Source organism: Phascolarctos cinereus, unplaced genomic scaffold, assembly GCF_003287225.1.
Source record: "Phascolarctos cinereus isolate Bilbo 61053 unplaced genomic scaffold, phaCin_HiC Scaffold_726;HRSCAF=1367, whole genome shotgun sequence".
In the NCBI taxonomy this organism is placed as follows: Eukaryota; Metazoa; Chordata; class Mammalia; order Diprotodontia; family Phascolarctidae; genus Phascolarctos; species Phascolarctos cinereus.
Window position 1 is genome coordinate 187703969 of NW_027556098.1, and position 23203 is coordinate 187727171.

A 23203-nucleotide genomic window follows, 5' to 3' on the forward strand; every position below is an offset into this window, starting at 1 on the left:
CATCAGATCACGTAAGTCCTTCCAGGTTTTTTTCTGAAATCTGCCTGCTCATCATTTCTTATAGCATAACAGTATTCCATTACATTCATATACTGCAACTTGTTCAGCCATTCCCCAATTGATGGGGATTCCCTCAATTTCCAATTCCTTGCCACCACAAAAAGAGCTGCTATAAATTATTTTTGTACATGTGGGGCCTTTCCTCTTTTTTATGATCTCTTTGGGATACAGACCTAGTAGTGGTATTGCCGGATCAAACGGCATGAACAATTTTGTAGCTCTTTGGGAGGATTTACTTTGAGAAATTGCAAAGCTTCTTTAATGACCTGAAATATTCCCCATAAATTGCCCCATGTTTCCTACCAAACAGTTTGCTGTAGTTATATGGATATGAGTTATGGAATATCAACTTTCAAGAAGATTAAAAGTAAGTATAGCATAGAGAGTGTCTGATATGGAAAACCTCATGTTGAATAATAGAGGCTTAAACTGTTGTATGTTTAACAACCAATTTTATGGAAAAAATTATATCAATACACACTTTTAAGTTTAATCTGCATTATTAATACATCCATTAATTTCTTAAGTCTCAGCAATCAACAAAACAATAAGTCTTAATTTGTAGCATTTGCTGATTTCTCAGTTATATTACTCACATGGAAATTTTTTTTTAAAATGCTTTACTGAGCCAGTAGGAGCATATCTAGCACATCTTTATATGCTATGTACCAAATAAAGAATGTCAATGAGGAAATGGAGTAAGAGAAATCTGAATAAAAAAGTTGTGCTGATGACATGATGAAAATAAGCAACCACAGATAGACAGCCTAAGTGGTTCAGTAATATTTTCATGATGTTGGGAGAAATTGAAGAACCTTCTATAGGAAACATGGGAGAAAATGGACTAGAATAACACAGAATGGAAAGGAATGGATATATTGTTATCTGCATTGCTACAAAGAATATCCCCAAAACATAAGACCACATTTGAGAATTTTACCTGAACGTGTTTTAAAGAGAACTATATCTGGGAGGCAGAGTTACTAAGAACAAAGAGACAGGACAGAGGAAAAGATGAGAAGATTTCTTTGTATGCTTTTGGTGGTGTTTAATATTTTACACAGATCCCTGAAACTGTAAACAAAAGCACAGTGGGCCTAGAGTACCCTCAGATCTACTATTATGAACCTCACATCAGATTCCAAAAACTTACATTAAGTGTGTAACTTAAATATTCCAAATGATTCTTCATCCTTAGGGCCAGAATTAGAACCCCAGGTAAGATCTAAGATTCACTACAACCGTGTGAGAAAAGAACAATAATAGAGAAAGCTTGGAATAGTGGAAAGAGTAATAAACAATAACAACAATTTGAGGAGAGGGAATGTTTGTGGGGAAAATGGTACATCCCAGGTTGCAAATTTCAAGGACTGAAGAGAAGAGCTAAAGGAGGGAGCTAGGACTTAGAGGAGACAGACTTGGTAACAGTGGAAAGCAGACCTCAGAGTCAAGAGAGACATGAGTTTCAGGCCTTCTTCTACATACCTTCTGGGTGGCACTGGGCAAATTTTTAATTTTTCTGAACCTCAAAATCCCTACCTATAAAAGGATAATAATATCAAACAGGTTGTTGTGGTATAAGGTACTGTGGATAAGTTCACATACCTTGGCAGTGCACTTTCCAGGAATGTGCACATAGATGATGAGGTTAACACACACACACATTGACAGTGCTAGCTCAGCATTTGGGAGTCTCCAAAAGAAAGTGGAAGAGAAGAGGTATTAGGCTGTCTGTCCAACTGAGAGGCTACAGAGATATTGTGTTGACCTCATTGTTGTAAGCCTATGAAACTTGTTTAGTATGCCAGTACCATGAGCCATTTCCATTTGAATTGTCTTAGGAAGATTCTAAAGATCACCTGGCAAGATAAGGTACACTGAGGTCCTTTCTTGAGCTGAACTGTCAAGCATACAAACTCTTGCAGAAAACATAACTCTAATGGGCTGGCCATGTTGTTCACATGCCAAATGTATGTTTACCTAAAAGACTTTTATGAAGAACTCACCCAAGGCAAGCTGTCACATGGAGAAGAAGTAATACAAAGACACTCTCAAGGTATTTCTGAAGAACTTCGGAATCAATTGTGAAACATGGGAGACACTGGCACTGGATCGCCCAACATAGCATGCTCTCAGAAGGAGCTGGGATCTATAAGCAAAGCAGAATTGCAGTAGCTCAAAAGAAACATGAGATGTGCAGATTTAGAGATATCTCCACTCTAAATGTTCATATGGATTATTTGTGCCCAATCTGTGGTAGGGCATCCTGAGCTCATATTAGTCTGACCAGCCACAGTTGGACATACTATACCTTGATCCTGACATAGTGATGTCATTTTGATACTCTTAGAACACAAAGGACAACACCAATGAACTGTATGTATCTAAGTCATTGCATCATGAAATTAGAGCTGAAAAGGCCATCACAGGCCATTGAGGCCAACTGTCCTAATTTTGCCTGTCTAATCAAAGGTGTATGAAATGTTTTCTCCTCAAAAACCAATTGAAGCACATAGCATTATTTAGTCCTGTTTTGTAGATGAGAACACTAAGGCTGATAGACATATAGGGTGACTTATGCCCATGGTAACAGCTAGTATAGTGATTTAGATGGGACTCGACTCACAGTCCAATCCTCTTTTCACTATTCTGTGTTTCCAAGATTGCAATAGACTATCAAAAGAATATTTCAATGATTTGGAGTTACATTTTCTGATGGGAGAATTGAAAAAGAAGAATGAAATGCACATTGCTGGAGCAATTGCTGTAAAAGTCTGCATGGATTTTCAATGGAGAAAAAAATATAAAAAGGATCCTATTGTGCCTGAAATACACTGTTCTATCCTGGAGACATAAATTGAGATTATACATATATAGCTTTCATGTTTCTCTTAAAGGTAAAAGGGAAATATCACTTATTGTAATACTATATAGTGAGATATCTATTAATTTTCAGACTGTCATTAATCTCTAAATACCTTTGAGTCACTCTCAGTTAAAGCTCATTTAGTTTGCAAAGATTTCCCACCATCATCTAATTACCTACTCTATCATCCCAGTGGGATTTGACATCACCTCACTGCCAGGGCCTGACCCTGTAATTCTTTCTGAATCACTGACACCTACAGCAATTTTCATTATAATATTAATTTACTTCAAGTCCTGGAGACTTTATAGATGTTACAGAATCTCAGATTTGGACCAACAAAGCCCAACAGTAAGAGATAGAAAGAAAAAATTCCATTTAAAATACCTGTAAACAATATAAAATATTTGGGAGTCTACCTGCCAAGATAAACCCAGGAACTATACGAACATAATTACAAAACACTTTTCACACAAATAAAATGAGTTCCAAACAATTAAAAAATGTCAATTGCTCATGGGCAGGCTAGCCAATATAATAAAAATGATAGTTCTGCCTAAACTAATTTACTTATTCAGTGCCATACCAATCAAACTACCAAAAATATTTGATAGAGGTAGAAAAAGTAACAATTCATCTGGAAGAACAAAAGATAGAGTATCAAGGCCATTAATAAAATATATATGTGTGTGGTGTGTGTGTGTGTGTGTGTGTGTGTATGTGTGTAAAGGAAGGTAGCCTAGCAATACCAGATCTCAAACTACATTATGAAGTATTAATCATCAAAACTGTCTGGTACTGACTAAGAAAGGGAGTGGTGGATCAGTGGAATAGATTAGGTACATAAGACACAGTAGTCAATGACCATAATAACCTAGTGTTTGAAAAATCCAAAGACCCTAGCCTTTGGAATAAGAACTCACTATTTGACAAAAACTGGGAATTTGGGAAAACTGGAAAACAATAGGACACAAACAAACTGTAGATCAACATCTCATACCGTGTGCCAGGATAAGATCAAAATGAGTGCATGATTTTGACATAAAGAATGACACTACACACAATTTAGAAGAGCAAGGAATAGTCTACCTGTCAGATCTCTGAAGAAGTTGAAGAATTAATGACCAAACAAGAGATAGAGGGCGTTACAAATTGTAAAATAGATAATTTTGATGATATTAAAATAAAAAAGTTTTTGTTCAAACAAAACCAATAACCAATGCAACCGAGATTAGAAGAAAAGCAGAAAGATGGGAAACAATTTATTTTTTTTTCTTTTTGATGAGGTAATCGAAGTTAAGTGACTTGCCCAAGGTCACACAGCTAGTTAGTGTCAAGAGTCTGAGGCCAGATTTGAACTCTGGTTTTCTTGACACCAAGGCTGGAGCTCTATCCACTGTACCACCTGGCTGCCCCATGGGAAACAATCTTTACAGCAAGTATCTGTGATAAATGCCTCATTTCTCAAATATATAGAGAACTGAGTCAAATTTATAATACAAGCCATTCCGCAACTGATAAATGGTCAAAGGATATGAACAGGTAGTTTTCAGATGAAGAAATCAAAGGTGTCTATAGGCATGTGATGAAGTACTCTAAATCACTTTTGATTAGAGAAGTGCAAATTAAAATAATTCTGAGGTACCATCTCCCACCTATCAGATTACCTAATATGATAAAAAAAGGAAAATGATAAATGTTGGAGAAGATGTTGGAAAATTGGGATACTGATGCTCTGATTGGTGGAGTTGTGAACTGATTCAACCATTCTGGAGAGTAATTTGTAACTATGCCCAAAGGCTATAAAACAGCACACCCTTTGATCCCACAATACTACTACTAGGTCTTTATCCCAAAGAGATCATAAAAAATGGAAAAAGAGCTACATGTGCAAAAAAAATATTTACAGCAGCCCTTTCTGTGGTGGCAAAATATTGGAAATTAAGGAGATGCCCATTAATTGGGGAATGGCTGAACAAACTGGGGTATATGAATCTAATTGAATACTATTATGCCATAAGAAATGATAAGCAGGCAGATTTCAGAAAATCTTGGAAAGACTTGTATGAACTGATGCCGAGTGAAATGAGCAGAACCAGGAAAACATTTTACACAATATCAGCAACATTGTGTGATAATCAACTATGAAGGACTCAGCTTTTGTCAGCAACACAATGATCCTACACAAGTACAAAGGAGTCATGAAGGAAAGTGCTATCCACATCCAGATAAAGAACTGATGGGCTCTGAATGCAGATTGAAACATATTTTTCCACCTACTTTATTCTTTTTTATGGTTTTGTTCCTTTTGATCTGTTTCTTCTTTCACAAATGTGACTTATATAGAAATATGTTTTATATGATAGTGCATATATAACCTATATCAAATTGCCTATCATTTTCAGAAGAGGGAAAGGGAGGAAAGGAGGAAAAAATTTGGAAGTCAATATTTAAAAATGCTAAAAATTTTCTTGATGTGTAATTGGGACAAAATAAAATATTATTAAATAAAAAAAAGAATTTCAGATTTGGATAGGGCCTTAGAGGTCATCTATTATTATTTTTTCATTGAAGTTAATTTATCTGTTCCTCTCCTATGTCAAGAATAGAAGTAAGCTCTATGGGGTGAAAATTACACATAACCTAAAGCTATTCAATGAAACATTCATAAAGTATTTCTTAGACAGCAACTCTGTGCGATATACTGTACCTAGTTGGTTCTTCCCCATCACTAGCAGTCATAGAATCATAGATTTAGTGTTGAAGGGGCTTTAAAAAAATCATCTAGTCCAGCTCCCTCATTTTAAAAATAAGGCAACTACTTGTCCAAAGTCACAGTCAGTGAAGGGCTTAACAAGGATTCAAACTCAGTTTCTTGGATTCCAAATTCAATGCTTTTTCCATTGCATCACAGAAGTTCAAGTAGAAATTGGATAACCACTCTTCAATGACATCATAGATAAGATTCCTGATCAGGTGTGGGTCAGAGTAGGAGACTTCTTAGAACCCTTCCAGTTCTGAGATTCTAAGATTCTTCTAGACCCTGGGAGAGAACACAATAAAGAATAAGGCCAAAACCTTGCGCTTATGACACTCAAAGTACAGCAATGCCCCCAAGTTGTATGTGGAACAGAAATTCCATTGTAGACAGTTATTAATAAGCATTTGAATTTGGAAAGGAACCTTTAGTACAGAAAAATTTTTAAAGTAAATCAGACTTCACACGTGATTTATTACATAGTATAATCTTATCATGTAAAACATGTAGTCATAAATATTATACTTTAATATTTCAAAATATCTGTGATGATGCAGTGGACAGAGTGCTAGATTTGGAGGTAGGAAGATCTGAGTTCAAATCTGACCTCAGACACCCCTAACTGCATGACCCTGGGCAAGTCACTAAACCTCTGTGTATTTTAGTTTCATCATCAATAAAATGCAGATAAGAATAGAACCTACCCCCCACCAGGGTTGTTGTGAAGATAAAATGATATGATATTTGGAAAGCAGTCTGCAAATCTTAAGTGCCATATAAACAATGACATTGTTATCAATAATAATAACTAACATTTGTTGATGTTTTTGTTTAGTTGATTAGTTGTGTCCAACTCTTTGTGACCCCATTTAGGGGTTTTGGGGGCAAAGATAATGAAGTGGTTTTCCATTTCTTTTTCCAGTTCATTTTACAGATGAGGAAACTGAGGTAAAAAGGGTCAAGCAACTTGCCTAGTGTTACATAGCTAGTAAGTGTCTGCAATTTGAACTCAGAGCTTTCTGACTCCAGAGCCAGGGCTCTATCCACTGAGTCAGCAAGCAGACCGTGTAATATTTGTATGTAGTTATTATTAGCTATCATGCATGGATATCAACTTATTATTATATTGTATAGATTATTTATTATTAGTATTTTCATCAGTGTGGGATGGTTATTTCTTCCATTGATGCAGACTATAATTCCTTCAACTCCTTCATGTTTATTGACTCTAACTCTATGCCTTAGTCTTTGAGGGCTGTTGTGGGTTTGCAAAATTAAATCACCTCATGGTTAATGTTTTGATGATGAACCTTTTCATAAGTCAATCTTTAGGTAGAAAACTTCCAGTGCATTGTCTTTTCTATACAAAAAACTGAGTCTTTTTCTAGACCTGTACATGAAGTTGTATGGTCCATAGTTGTATGGGCCAGACATTTTGTTCCTCTAGTATAACCTTACAGAGCCTAGTCACCTCAATTTTGTATTAAAGAATGAGAGCAGTAAAGGATGCTAAAATATTAGCATTTCAATAATACTTAGCAAATCAGAACAAATTATACTGCAATAAGAAATGTAAACAAGAACACAGTAAAGGGCAATCTTACCTTTCTTTCCTGTCATTGCCAAGCTTCTAGGAAAAAAAAAAGTAAAATATACTCTTTGTTACCTCCCTTCCCTTGTCACTCTTTATTCTTCTTTATCTTGTATCTGGCTTCCTTTGCCCTCATTCTACCTTAACTACTCTTTTTCAAGTTTTCTAATGACCTTGTCACCAAATTCAATGGCTACCTTTTTTTTTCTTTTCTCATCATTTTATTCTTATCCTTCTTGACTTCTCTACAGTATTTAACTGTTAGCCACCCTCTTTTTAAAAAAAAAACACATTCTGTTTGCTATTACATTTATTTGTGTATTTATTTCTTTAGATCACAAACTCCTTGAGAGTAGAGTCTGCTTCTGTCTATCTTGGTATATCCAATGTTTACCTCTAAATCTTGCCATTACTATGTATTTAAATAATTTTAGAAGAATGATGAATATAAGATAGTACATGCACAATGATTCCAACAGCTCCCTAAAGGTCTTCAATCTAGAGGCTATACGATCACTTATGAGAGATAGTGTAGACATGATTCACTTTCACATATAAGTTGGATCAGATTGCCTCTAAGCAGTCTTCCAACTTTGAGGTTTTGGGATTGAATTAAAATTTTTCTTTAATTTAAAGTTTTTCAGTCTGGTAATATTTCTTCCACCATTCAAAAAGCTCTTGAAATTCCCTATTCTAGACTGGACCTTCATGGATTGATCAGATATTTTTCCTAGTTCAATCCTACCTAGTTACTCTAATACTATAGTTCTTTCTCTCAATAACACCATTATTAATGCCCATCCTAATGACAAATGGAACCATTATCCTAATTTTGCATTTGTCAAGGATGTGGATAACTATAACTAGAATAGCTAGGATTTATATAGAACCTACTATGTGCCAGACACTGTGCTATGCTCTTTACAAATAGTATCTCTTTTGATGTTCTCAACTTTCAGAAGTCAGAGATTGTATTTGTCTTAGTTCCTCTAAACAGTACCTAGTAAAGTACAGAATGATATACATTTAATAATTACAAGTGTTTAGTGTATATATGTCATCTTTTCAAGTACAACCCAAGGTTCCTGAATGAAAAGGCTATATCTTATTCTTCACTGTACTGACATTACTGAGCACATCATTGTACACTAAGTAGATGGTAAATAAATAATGGATAAAGTAAAAATATATGAAAGAATTTTGAGCAACAAGCATTTATTAAATACCTGCTATATGCCAGGTATTGTGATACATAGAAGACAAAAGACAGTCCTTGCTCTCTAGGAGTTCACAGTCTAAGGACTAAAATGTGAATGAGAGAAAAAAGCATGCAAATGACTATGTATTTACAAACATGACATGTACAGGATAAATCGGATATATTCAATAGAGGAAAGGCACTACATTAAGGGTAGGGGCAAGAAAGGCAGAAAAGATTTGTTTACAATGTCTACAATGCATGAAATTCAAGATGTTAATAGGCAATTAGATGTAAGACTCTAGGTCAGGAGAAAGTTTAGGACTTCTGCTGGTAACAGTGTTGATGATGATAGTAATAATGAATAAGTGTGATATGAAATAAAAATTAGCATATATTTTATCATATCTTACAGTTGTCAGCGTCTTTCTAGAATTTTTGTATTAAACACATGGTTTTGGAAAACACTAAGTCAATTCCATAGATAGTTGAAAAATATTTGATCACCATTCAATACCTGTTAATTGACTGTTTTCCCATTTTAGACAGGAATTTCAATTGTTCAGATATCATCTTTCATAGAAGAACAACTTTGTTAACACACTAAGGACAGCTTTTCCTGGGAAGCAAGATGACTTTATACCTAAGTACAAATAGCGTCAAGCATAGATATAAGCATGATTAAAAATTAGATAGAGATAATGAAAAATATATGTAAAATATTCTTTCCATATCATTTTCTCAGTCAATACAGTGTGAATTTTGTATCTATGTATATTTTTGATGGTGGGGAATGTGTGTGGATGGTTCAGACTGATACTCTTATTGGTGTAAAGAACTCCTAATGTATACACCCCTTCCACTATTACAGATGGGTAATTCATCTGTAGCTCCTAGTTTTCAAGAGTTATTTGGGGTTACTCCAAGGTAAGATGTTTGCTCATGTTTGCACATAGCTAGTACCTGTTAGAAAGAGGGCTAGAAACCAGGTCTTCCAGACTTCGAGGCTATCCCTCTATGTGTTGTACAAACAATATCTATCATCATTGCTTCTTATCACTTAAAAATTAAAACTACATTTTTTCACTGAGAATTGATCTTTTCTATAATTTCACTAAATTATAGAATTGTATTTATGAATATGAGTCACCCCATATGAGTGGGGACTCACTCATATCACAATTTTTACTGAAAATATTTTTTAACAGAGACCATTCATAATTCTAAGGAAATATAATATTGCCATGTGAAATGTTTTAAATTCATAATGAATAAATCAGTTCTTTGTTTTCTGTATTATTTGTCAAAACATGACACTTTTTGTGAGAGCTGGGAACAGATATGATTTCATTGGTATAAAAATTTCTTAGTGTGGAAAATTCTCCTACCTCCACTCCTTATCCATTTTACAACGTATTGTGCCTGGGCCACTGACAGGTTACCATCAGTTTATGTCCAAGGCAAGACTTGAACCTAGGTATCCCTGACTCTGAGGCCAGCCCTCTATGCATAAAATCAGGCTACCTCTGAAATGATAGATTTGATGCCAAATTGCAGTCATTTTCATTCAGCGGAAAGAGCTATGAGATGACTTTGCAGTCAGAGGACCTGCTTTTAAAATTCTTTCTCTGCCCCTTTTACTTTAATGACCCTAGGCAATCACTTAATCTCCTTGGGCTCCAGTTGGCTTGTCTATAAAAAAGAGGACACTGGACTAGTAAAAACAGTGAAAGAAAATTATAGACCAATTTCATTACTGACTACATATGCAAAAATCCTAAATAAAATACTTGCTAAAAGATTACAACATCCAGCATGTTAACTCTCCCTTCCCAGCTTATCATGATCTACAGAAATGATAAGCATGTCATTTTCTGTTTACATCTATCTGTGTATCTATGTATCTATCTATGTATCTATCTATCTATCTACATGTGTATATAACATTCCTCTTCCCTAATACCTTTATAATTTTGTCGAAAAAAGAAATAAGGGTAGTCTGCCATAACCTGTTCTTGATGAAATTATGCTGGTTTTTCAAAATAATTTCTGCTTCTTTTTCTAGATTTTTACCAATCTCTTTATTAATCCATTGTAAAATTTTCTCTGGAAGCAAAATCAAGCTTTCTTGACTATATTGTTTTCTTTTCTGTTAATTTATTTTCAGTTTTCAACATTCACTTCCACAAGATTTTGAGTTCCAAATTTTTTCCCCATCTCATCCCTCCCCCAACCCCAATACAACATGCATTCTGAATACCTCTTCCCCCCAATATGCCCTCCCTTCTATCTCCTCCCCTTCTCTTATCCCCTTCCTCTTCTATTTTCATGTGGGGCAGGATGGATTTCTACATCCCTTTGCCTTTGTATCTTATTTCCCAGTTGCAAGTGAAAATAATTTTTAACATTTGTTTTTTAAAACTTTGGTTTCCAAATTTTCTACCTTCCTCCTTCCCCACCCACCCTCATTGAGAAGGCAAGCAATTCGATACAGGTTATACATGAGTAGTCATGCAAAACACTTCCATAGTAGTCATGTTGTGGAAAACTAACTACATTTCCCTCCATCCTATCCCACTCCCCCATTTATTCTATTCTCTCCTTTGAGCCTGTACCTCCTCAGAAGTATTTGCTTCTAATTACCCCCTCCCCCAATATGCCCTCCCCTATACCATCTCCCCTCCTCTCTTATCCCCTTCTCTCTTAGTTTCCTGTAGGGTAAGGCAGATTTCCATACCTAATTGAATGTGTATGGTATTCCCTTCTTAAGCCAAATCTGATGAGAATAAAATTCACTCATTCCTTCTCCCCTTCCCCCTTTTCCCCTCCACTGTAAAAGCCTTTTCTTGTCTGTTTTATGTGAAATAATTTACCCCATTCTACCTCTACCTTTCTCCTTCTCCCAATATAATCCTCTCTCAGTCCTTAATTCTCCAGATATCACTCATTCATCTTCAACTCACCCTGTGACATCTATCTATCTATCTATAGATATTTTTTTTTCCCCTCCAACTACCCTAACACTGACAAAGGTCTCATGAGTTACAAATATCATCTTTCCATGTAGGATAGTAAGCAGTTCAACCTTAATAAGTCTCTTATGATTTTTTCTTTGGTGTTTACCTCTTTATGCTTCTTTTCAGTCTTGTATTTGAAAGTTGAATTTTCTATTGAACTCCAGTCTTTTCATCAAAAGTGCTTGAAAGTCCTCTATTGGTCTGTAATTTTCTTTCTCTGTGTTGACCCTTCCTGGTTTAGTTATCAGCACCATATTTGTATCATAAAATGAATTTTGTAAGACTTGTTCTTCTCCTATTTTCCTAAATCTATATAGTATTGGAATTAATTGTAATTTAAATGTTTGATTGAATTTGCTTGTAATTCCATCTGGTTGTGGAGATTTTTTCCTAGGGCTTGTTCAATTTCTTTTTTCTGAGGTGGGATTATTTAAGTATTTTACTTCCTCTTCTGTTAATCTGGGCAATTGATATTTTTGTAAATATGTATCCACTTCACTAAGATTGCCAGATTTATTGGCATACAGTTGGGCAAAATAGTTCTTAACTATTGTTTTAATTTTCTCTTCCTTGGTGGTGGATTTACTCTTTTCGTTTTTGATGCTTGTAATTTGGTTTTCTTCTTTCTTTTTTTTTTAAATTAAATTCACCAAAACTTAATCTATTTCATTTTTTTCCCATAAAACCAGCTCTTAGTTTTACTTATTAGTTCAATAGTTTTCTTAATTTCAATTTTCTTAATTTCTCCATTGTATTTCAGTATTTCTAATTTGGTGTTTAATTGAGAATTTTTAATTTGTTATTTTTCTAGTTTTTTTTAGTTTTATGCCCAATTCATTGATCTCTTCTTTTTCTATTTTAGTGATATAAGCATTTAGAGATATGAAACTTCCCTTAAGAACTGCTTTCGCTGTCTCCCATAAGTTTTGGTATGTTGTCTCATTGCTGTCATTCTCTTGAATGAAGTTATTGATGGTTTCTATGGTTTGTTGTTTGACCCAATCATTTTTAAGATTAGATTATTTAGTATCCAATTATTTTTCAGTCTATCTTTCCATGGCCCTTTATTACATATAATTTTAATCGCATCATGATCTGAAAAAAGATGCATTTAATATTTCTGCCTTTCCGCATTGGATTGTGAGGTTTTTATGCCCTAGTACGTGGTCGATTTTTGTGTATGTGCCATGTACTGCTGAGAAAAAAGTATATTCCTTTCTATCCCCATTCAATTTTCTCCAGAGGTCTACTATATCTTAATTTTGTAATATTCTATTCACCTCCTTAACTTCTTTCTTGTTTATTTTGTGGTTAGACTTTTCTAGTTCAGAGAGGGGGAGGTTGAGGTCCCCCACTAGTATAGTTTTGCTGTCTATTTCTTCCTATAACTCTCTGAACTTCTCTCTAAGAATTTGGATGCTATACCATTTGGTGCATATGTTTAGTAATACCATTACTTCATTGTCTATGGAGCCTTTTAGCAGGGTGTAGTTTCCTTCCTTATCTCTTTTGATAAGGTTTATTTTTGCTTTTGCTTTGTCTGAGATCAGGATTGCTACCCCTGCTTTTTTTTTCTTCAGCTGAAGCATAATATATTCTTCTCCATCCTTTTACCTTTACCTTGTGTATGTTGCTCTGTTTCAAATGTGTTTCTTCTAAACAACATATTGTAGGAGTTTGGTATTTAATCCATTGTGCTATCCTCTTCTGTTTTATGGGAGAGTTCATCCCATTCACATTCAGTTATGATTTCTAGCTGTGTCTGTCTCTCCATCCTTGTTTATGCTTTTCTTTCCCCTTTCTCCTTTTCCCTCCTCACTAGTGTTTTGCTTTTGACCACCACCTCCCTCAGTTCTGCCTCCTTTCCATTAGCCCCTTCCCTTTTCTTCCCCTTTACCCTTACTATTTCTTCCCTCCATTCTATCCTGCCTCCCTTTTCTTTCCCCTTTTCCCTCCTACTGCCTATAGTGCAAGTTAGATTTCTATGCTTAACTGATTATGTTATTCCTTCTTGAGATAAATCTGGTGAGAGTAAGGTTCAAATAATGCTCATTTCCCTCTCTTCTTTCCCTCTGCTGTAATAGGTTTTTGTGCCTTTTCCTGTAATGTAACTTACCCTTGTCTGCCTCTTCCTTTCCTTTTCTCTTAATACATTTTCTTCATTAGATCAGACTAATCCACTTACTTGGATCCATTTAAGTCACTTGATCAAATTTTTTTATCATTACATCAAAGTCAACTTACATCCACCCCCTTTATGTATACCCCTTTAACATGGTATGATAACAAGTTATCAAGAGTTACAAGTGTCATCTTCCCTTGTCGAGATGTAAATAGCTTCCCCTTATTAATAACATGTTGTATCTTTCTGTCCCATTTACCTTTTCATGTCTCTCTGGAGTGTTGTATTTGAAGATCAAATTTTCTGTTGAGCTCTGGACTTTTTATCAGGAAGGTTTGGAAGTCCCCTATTTTGTTGAAGATCCATCTCCTCCCCTGAAAGATCATGCTCAGTTTTTGCTGAGTAGTTGAACCTTGGTTGTAATCCAAGCTCCTTTGCCTTATGGGACATCATGTTCCACGCCCTATGGTCTTTTAATGCAGAAGCTGCAAGGTCCTGTGGAATCCTGACTGTGGTTCCATGGTATTTATGTTGTTTCTTTCTGGCTGCTTCCAGTATTTTCTCTTTGACCTGGTAATTTTGGAATTTGGCTACTACATTCCTTGGTGTTTTCATTTTGGGATCTCCTTCAGGAAATGCTTGCTGGATTATTTCTATGGCTATTTTACCTCTGGTTCTAGGGCCTCAGGGCAGTTTTCCTTTATGATTTCCTGAAAGATACTATCCAGGCTCTTTTTCTCTCTCTCTCTTTTTTTTTTTAATTATGATTTCCAGGTAGACCAATAATTTTTAAATTGTCTTTCCTGGATCAATTTTCCAGGTCAGTTGTTTTACCAATGAGGTATTTTACATTTTCATCTATTCTTTCATTCTTTTGTTTCTGTTTGACTGATTCTTGCTCTCTCATAGAATCATTAGCTCCCATTTGCCCAATTCTAATTTTTAACAAATTGTTTTCTTCTATTAGATTTTGTACCTCCTTCTCCATTTGGCCAATTGTATTTTTTAGGGACTTGTTTTCTTCAGTGTCCTTTTTCTTCCAGTTGGCCAATTGTGTTTTTTAAGAACTTGTTTTCTACAGTTAATTTTTGTCCTTCCTTTTCCAAGCTATTGACTTTCTCTTGCATACCTTTCATTTCTTTTCCCATTTTTTCCCTTCTACCTCTCTCATTTGACTTTTAAAATCCTTCTTGAGCTCTTCTAAGGAGGCTTTCTGGGCTTTAGACCAGTTCATATTCCCTTTTGAGTTCCAGATGTGGGTTTGTTGACAGTGTTGTCCTCTTCAGAATTTCTGCCTTGATCTTCACTGTTCTCGTAATGTAAATCTATAGTACGTTTCTTTTTGCTCATGTTGTTTGCTTGTTTCCTGGCCTTTAAAGGGAACGAGCTGTCCTGCTGGGGAGCAGAGGGCGCTTCCCTTAAAGCTTCTTGTATTGGGAGCCTAGGGCCTGGTTTCTGGCTTTGTGTGCTGGGGCTCCAATGTTGGCAGTTGGAGGCTGTAGGATTCTGGCAGCTTACCTGGTTTTGGGCTGGAATCAGCAACACTGGAACTCTAGGGGTTAAGGATTGGGTAGTGTGGCCCCTGGAGATTTCCTGCTCACCTGGGTTTTTCCTTCCTTTGGCTTCCTTCAGCTCCTTTCAGATGGATGTTTGAGAATGTTTATCCACCTGGGTCCCCTTGGAGTGCTACTTCCCTTAGTTTTGCTGGGGCAGTGGGAGACCGAGTGAGTTGCTGTAGAATGCTGGGGCACTCATGGTTTTCCAAGCTAGTTTCCATTCCCCTCCCCTCACTGAGGCACTCAGGGGTCCAGGTGTTGGTGTTTGCCTGCTCTACCACCTGGGCTTCAGGATCTCCCCATGGTGTGCTGAGGTGGGGCTTTCCACTAGCTTGCTGGGACACCTCCCGTTCTTTACTGCTCCCCTTCCCTCAGGGCAAGAGGGGCCTTTCCTGTTAATCTCTCAAGCTATCTGGGCTACAGAACTGCTGCACCCCATCTTTCTTCTGTTTCAGCTGTTCCAGGGTTTTTCCTGGGGCCATATTTTCTGGGCTTTTGGAGGTTAATAAGGGAGGGTAAGAGCTACTTACTTCTTACTCTGCCATCTTGGCTCCCAGAAGCAGAAACAGATTTTTTAAAATCCTAAATTCTTTTTGTTGTCCTTAGCTTTCCTTGTCAGCCTCACCCTAGAACATGTGACACTATTTTCATTAGACCATATATGTTCATAGTCACCCTCTGTTACCTGTGCTTGCTTTTATCTTTTGCAATATTCCTTTTTAAAATATAAACTTATTGATGCATTACCCACATATCCATACTTGTTTCCTGAAAGGAATACAATTTATTCTTCTCATTGAATTTGCTTCCTTTTATGTCCTTAGAATTTTATTCTTGAGCATATTCCATCCATCCTGGAATGACTTCTACTGTAGAATTTTTGTTCATTGGATCCTCTCTCTCCTTTATCTCAACCCTTTGAAATTTACTTTCCTCAAATCTAGGCTGCACAAAAAGCTACGGCCCACTTTCCTTTTTATCTAGCAGACTCTAAGTGGGTGTGGTCACTTATCCTGAATGGATACTATTATTTCAACTACCTCAGGGAATGAACCAGTACATTTATATTTGAAAAGGAATACAATTTTATCCTTCACATTGGAATTGCTTCCTTCTGTCTCTTCAGAATTTTATTCTTGAGCATATCCCATCCCTCCTGGAGTGGCTTTTCCTGTAGAACTTTTAACTGGAAGCATTAGGTTTTATTTTTCTAGATAACTAAATTCCTACAACTTGAAATGACAGGAAAATCTTGAACAATATTTTTTGCCACTTGAGAACAAAAAATGGTACTGTTGTTGGTTAGTCATTTTAACCATATCTAACTCTTCATGACCCCTTTGGGGATTTTCCTGGCAAAGATATTCAAGTGAGTTGCCATTTCCTTCTTTAGTTCATTTTACAGATGAGGAAACTGAGGCAAATAGGATTAAGTGACTTGACCAGGATCACACAGCTGGAAAGTGTCTGAAGCCAGATTGGAACTCAGGTCTTATTAGCTCCAGCCCAGGTGCTCTTTCTTATCTAAATATGCACATAGACACATTCACACCATGCTAAAATATGCTAAAACTGACAGTGTCAAAAAAAGTATGCCAGATTTGAAGCTGATGAGTGTTGGGAAAAAATGAAATATAATTAACACATATCTCCCACATGGATTTGGCAGAGGAAACCCACAGATCCTTATGCTGTATATGGTAGAATTAGGCTATACTTCTTCAATGAGCAAATAAAACGGACTATGTCACATTATCCTGGGGTGTAAAGTACTCCCTGGAAGCAGGTTAGACACCATTTGGAAGCTACAGCAAATCTGTCAGACCATAAGGGGATAGTTTACTAAATGGTAAATTATTGATCTGGAAGATGTGATATAGCTTCCAAAATGTGTCTAACTTACTTCCAGGGGGCAGATTATAATATTGTAGAATATCTAGCTAAATGATCAACTGTCTGCAGGTGCTCCAGCTAAACAAGCACCTGCATGCACCTTTGGCATGCATACAAAATTACCTAGACATGCCCCACTGGAGCTTAAGACTTCTCTCAGTACTACATCTACCCTGATTGCTCCCTTCTCTGAATTCCTAAAGCGCATGTCATCAGTAGTACACAGTTTAGCATGCTGCCTTGCATTCTTAAGTGTTTTAAATGTGTATGACTGCTCCCTTCAGTGAGATTATTATAATGATAGGTTGTGCTTAAAGTAACTCTTTAGAATTACAAAGCAATTTATTTATATCATTTGACCTTCAAAACAACCTGTGAAAAAAGGTAAAGTTCTCATTTTATATATGATGAAACTGAGTTTCAGAAATGTTACGTGACTTGTCCAAGGTCATACAACAAGCTAGTGGAAGAATTTGCAACTAGACCCCATTTTCCTTAACCCTAGTTTAAGGTTCTTTCTACTAATCCATGATCCAAATGTCTTCTGTATGGAAACTGTGTGGTTGAGAAAATGCTAGCACTTGGTGGGTTCATAGTAAATATCTGTTCAGTCAATGAATATTTATCGATGGTTTTTTTTATATTGACATGTTTATTCTTATGTCTAAAGACTAATAAGCATGCAATTTTGATATGCTTGATATACCCATGATTTCATTTATGACACTTGCACCTTTCACAGAATGTACAAAGAAGAAGATTCTACAGAAAAACTATGCGAGATTGTTACCATAATTAATTTGATTAGACAAAACAAGACTCTTGTTCACTCCCTCTGGAGCAGTAAGGAAAGGAAACAAAAAAAATGTCAAAATTCTGACATAAACTAAGTAAGTTATAGGTGTTTGTAAAGTCTGATTTTCTTTTTCAGGCAAAGAGATTATGAAGGATAAGGTGAGGGTTTAATAAATGCGGCAGGTGAATTGAAATATTTGTGCATTAAACACCAAGGATGAATCTGCTCATTCTGATTTTTGCTAATGCATTTTTTTATGGCTTTAACTCATTGCAGTGTAATGTATTTACTCCCAGATGAAGTAAGAACTTCTACCTGTCAGGGTAACAGTGAGGAATACAGAGAAAGTTCAATAAATAAAGCAGATGAACAGAAAGATATGAGTATTAAACATCAAGGACAAAGCTAAGGATTTATATTTTTCACAATAAACATAATTTAATATTCATAAATGAAATTGGCCTCCTATTCTCTCAGATTGGCTATGTCAAAGTAATGGTCATATACTAATATCATTCAAAAGAAAACTGTTTATGACAAGAAAAGGGATTCATATTTCTATAGACTATATATTTCCTATAAAGTTTCTAACATTTCTATTGGCAAAAATTCTACACTGAGGTTTTTATTTAATATCATGATAATCCAACAATACAGCTATTTTAAATTCCTTTATTATTAGATCTGTTACACAGCAAAATTGCTCTGACCAGGACCCCTGTCATTGGATTTTTCGGTTAAATACATATGTTTCCCATATATTATCTACATGCCCCAGGGAAATATTGCTTTTCAGAATCCTCTGTAGTTAAGCAGTGTGGAAATAAACAAGAAGATTTTTATACTGTGAAGGTGGCCTCCTTTTAACGTATGTGGCTAATTTCTGTGATTGTGGTTCCTAATATATTTTATAAATTCCTCAAAAATCTTCCCCTGTTTTAAAAGTGCAGTATATAATAGAGTATTCATTAAGATCCTACTCTAATTCCTCATTTTGATGTGGAATTGACCCAGGTTTTCCAAGGCTGAGTAAATGGAACACCAGCTCTCATAGGTTCCTCCAACCTAGAAAGACTGTGAGGGTGGACTCAGCAATGAACTGTATGTCTGCAGCTGCTAATCAATTCAGATAAATTCAGAGAGACTCACCAGGCTGGCCACGGATCTTCCACTAAACTATGTAGAGTTTGTAGTCTCCACAGGAGGCAGGAGTGTCCATGCCAACAAAATCCAGCTCCCCGAAGTATCAGAGTATGACACAGAATAGTTTTCTTTCCATTCAAAGTGGTCAGTGGGTTTCCCCCTTTGCAGTTTGTACTCAGAAGTTAACTACTACATAATTTCATGCTTAGTACAACACATACAGAATGCTTCTGTGATGACAACAATGCTATTCACTAGTGGAGTTACTTGGAAACGGTGGATTATCTCCTTGGGAAAAACAAAATAAAACAAAACAAAACAAAATTTATGCCTGTAGCCTGAGAAAGACAGATCATCAACATGGATATCTGGGAGAAGAGTGAACAGGTAGCAAAGTGGGACCTGGGTGAGAGAGTCAAGAAACAGGAACAGACTGGAAGTGGAGTTGTAAATGGATCACTGACATTATACACGTTTAGAGCTGCTGTCTTCTGTTGGGTCTGTGATTAGTAATAATCTTAATCTGAGGGATTAGGGGTAAGGGGACCAGGGGATCCTAAAAGGATCTGTTCAACCTATTCAATAAATAGAAGCCCCAAAATAAGAGTCCCATAGGATGAGCTCTTATTTTTATATTATACCAGCTGCCTGTGTTAAGTGTGTATTACTAAAATGGCTTTGGCTGTTTACTATCTTGTAAAAAGAGTTTGAATAATAGCCATTCAATGCATTGTAATTCAACAAATATTTATTGAATGCTCACTGTAGGCAAATCATATGGGTATAAAGATAAGTACAATAGCCTGTAGCTTCAAGGATTTTGTAATCTAATGGAGGGAAAAGGACAAGTGATTGAATGACTACAATAAGGAATGCTATTATATTTAGAACAATGCTGGGTTCATAGTAGGTACTTCCCAAGTAGTTGCTCAAACCAAGTGGTATGGGGAATTTCAGCAGGTATAGAGCACATACGGCTGGAGGGCATCAAGAAATGTTTAATTAGTAGGATCAGTAGGATTTTTGGTAGTTAGAAATGTGTGTGTATGTGTGCACACGTGTGTATTTGTTTGGGGATGGGGTGACGTGTGGGCAGAGCAGCAAGGGTGTTCAAGGACAAGAATGAGGAAAGGATTAGACAAAAGGGACTATTAAGGGAATGACAATTTGGCTGAAATACAGAGTAATTGTAGAGGAAGTACTAGAAGATAAGGTTGAAAAAGGACATTGGCACCATATTATAGGGCGGCTAGGTGACATAGCGGACAGAGTGCTAGGCCTAGAACCAGTACAATTCCTCTTCCTAAGTTCAAATCTGAACTCAGATACTTAGTGACCCTGGGAAAGTCACTTAAACCTGTTTACCTCAGTTTCCTCATCTATAAAATACACTGCAGAAGGAAATTGCAAACTACTCCAATATCTTTGCCAAGAAAACCCCAAAGGGGGTCATGAAGAGTTTGACATGACTGAAAGGACTGAACAACAATGACAAAATGTAATGTGAAGAATCTTCAGTGAGTTTCAGATCTAGCAGACAAAGAGTAACGTTGATGTTTTGTTTGTTTTTAGCAAGTTCTTAGCATCTGCATATTCTTTCAGCTAAAAGTCTTTCTATCTAATACAGTAAAATAATTTTGACATTGCTCCCATTTCATTAAGACAGATAATCAAATTGCAGACTAGAGCTTACTGTAGCTGAGACATCAAACTTTAGGTCAGGTTAGTGATAGAACAATTTCTGGCTCAGCTTTGTTGCCCATATTTAATTAAACTGATGGATTAATTATAACCCTGGTGCTATCTGGTCAGTTTATGCTCTGTCTGTTTGCAAAATTCTAGCTTGAGAAATCAAGCTAAATCCTCTAGTATTTGTTGACTAGTTTATTAAATTCCCTGACGTAGATCTCCCCCTCTGCCATTGGTTCTTTGATGTGTAAATTTTTACTCTGCCCTTTGCCTCCTGTAAAGTTCCAACTATGTCTTTCCTGCATTGATATAACTAAAGACTATATTTTTGAAATGCTACTGGACCCATTAGTTTCTATATATGATGTGACTGGTGACTCCAAGTATGTAATAAATCAGTTATTAAAATGCCACGATTATTAAGCATGATTGGTAATAGTACCTAACAATAAATTTCTGAATATTTTTATATCACTTGAAAGTCAGAAAACCTGGGCTCAAATCCTGACCTGACCTGGCCAAGTCATTTAACCTTTCTGAACTTCAGTGTCCTTGTGACCTTCAGTGACCAAATATCTAACTGACCAACAAAAGTCACTTATTCTGCATCAGCACTGGATGTTTCTGGAGTTTACATGAGAAAGTAGAAAAGAAAATGTGATCATGTAACTTGAGAGAAGAAATGCTTAGTACTTCAGAGAGGCAGGAATCTACTTGATGCCTCATTTACTTAAGAGATGCAAATAAACCTAGCTCAATCAGCACCAACTTATTGGCCCAGTTGCTGCAAAGGATCCAACTGATTCTCAAACTAAGTTATCTCTCCAACATGAGAGCTAGAAAAGTCCCTGTGACTTCTTGATGCCTTGTGAAAGCATGACCTCCAAAACATGAGAAGCAGTAATCTCAATATGCTTCAAACACACCATACCTGGAGTACTGAGTTCAGTTTGAGAAATGTAAGGTCAATGAAAGGCTGAAGTGTGTTCATATCTGGGCAATCAGTTTGTGAGAAGACTGAAGACCATGTCATAGGACAAAGAACAGGTTGAAGGAACTGGGGATGTTTAACATGGAGAAGGGGAGATATAGTGGGAACATGAGAGTTGTACTCAACTATTTGAAGGACTGTCATATGTAAGAGGAATCAGACATTTTCTTCTTGGCCCTGAAGAGAATTGTAGTTCTTCTGTGGTAATGATTAGCAGTCGCTGAGAAGCAGATTTTGTTATGATGAAGGAAATAGAAAATATTTGTGTCTAATGGTAGCCATCTTTAAGGTAGGGGAAGGGAAAAAAGAAAGTGACATGATAACTTTATTATGTATTTTAAAAGAATAGCAAGTTGTACATAATAGATTTGTAGTTTCATGTGCAATCATCTTTTTTTTTTTAAAAAATTCTGCTATGTTAAAGAAATGCTTGTTTCATTTCTTAAGTTCAGAATAAAAATAGTAAAAACAAAAAGGATGGAGTGAGTGTCTCATCACTGGAAGTGAAATCCTTGAAAAAGAGATAGGTTAGAGAGGGGTGGCCAGATTTGATTTGAACTTTGGGACCTCTGAAGTCCCTTTAAACTATTCTAACAGAAACCTTGAATCCGTTTTGCACTAAGTAGAGTAGCAGTGCCGCATAGACATGACTCCATTTGGAGCTATACATTATATAAACAAATCATTGATTCATCAATTCTACATGTGTGAATTGTTTGTATTTCTAAAATTCATAAGTAACCAACTTCTAAATCAATGTATGTAATGCCATAATATAATGAGTAAAAGAAATGGATTTTAAACCACAGCACTTATGTTACTACTATAAATATTAAAGTTGTCATCAGTTTATAGCAGTGTATCTTTCATGTCCTGCATTGACATGGAATATTGCTTGAATACTAGATATATATTTCAGTCATGAGATTGTGTTCTCTTCCCTGGCCCTTCTTCCCTCTACCCTAAGAATTTGAATTAACTAACTCCCTGAGCCATGGTTTCGGCACCTTTGATTTTCTTTCTGAATTTAAATATGGGACTTACCTTTTCCCAAGTCTTTAGCTTTCACTTCTTTCTTTCCCTAACACCCCCTTCCCTTCTTTCTTTTTTTCCTTTCTTTTTTCCTCAGCTCTTGGGCAAACTGATGATTGCCTGCACATCTTCCTCCTCTCAGCTTGAATGTATAGGAGTTAGCTAGTTTTCTTTGTTGTCGTGCTCTTTGATATTATCATGGTTCTTCAGGGATAGCGTTAAAGATAAACCCCAATTTACTATTATTTTAAGTCATTGTATTTATTTAGAAACATCTCAAGAGCTAAAAGGTTTGCCTTTAAAAATGACAACTGGCAATTTATCTTCACTGCTTCCCCTAGAGGGAAGCAGCAGTAACAAGGATATGGGACCAATGGAGAGAGTGACTGCCTCACAGCATTAACACTGTGAATAAATGGTTGGCATAGAAGCTCCAGAAGCACTCTGGGTGTTTTCCTGTTTGCTAAACAATAAAGCAGGGGGTGGATGAG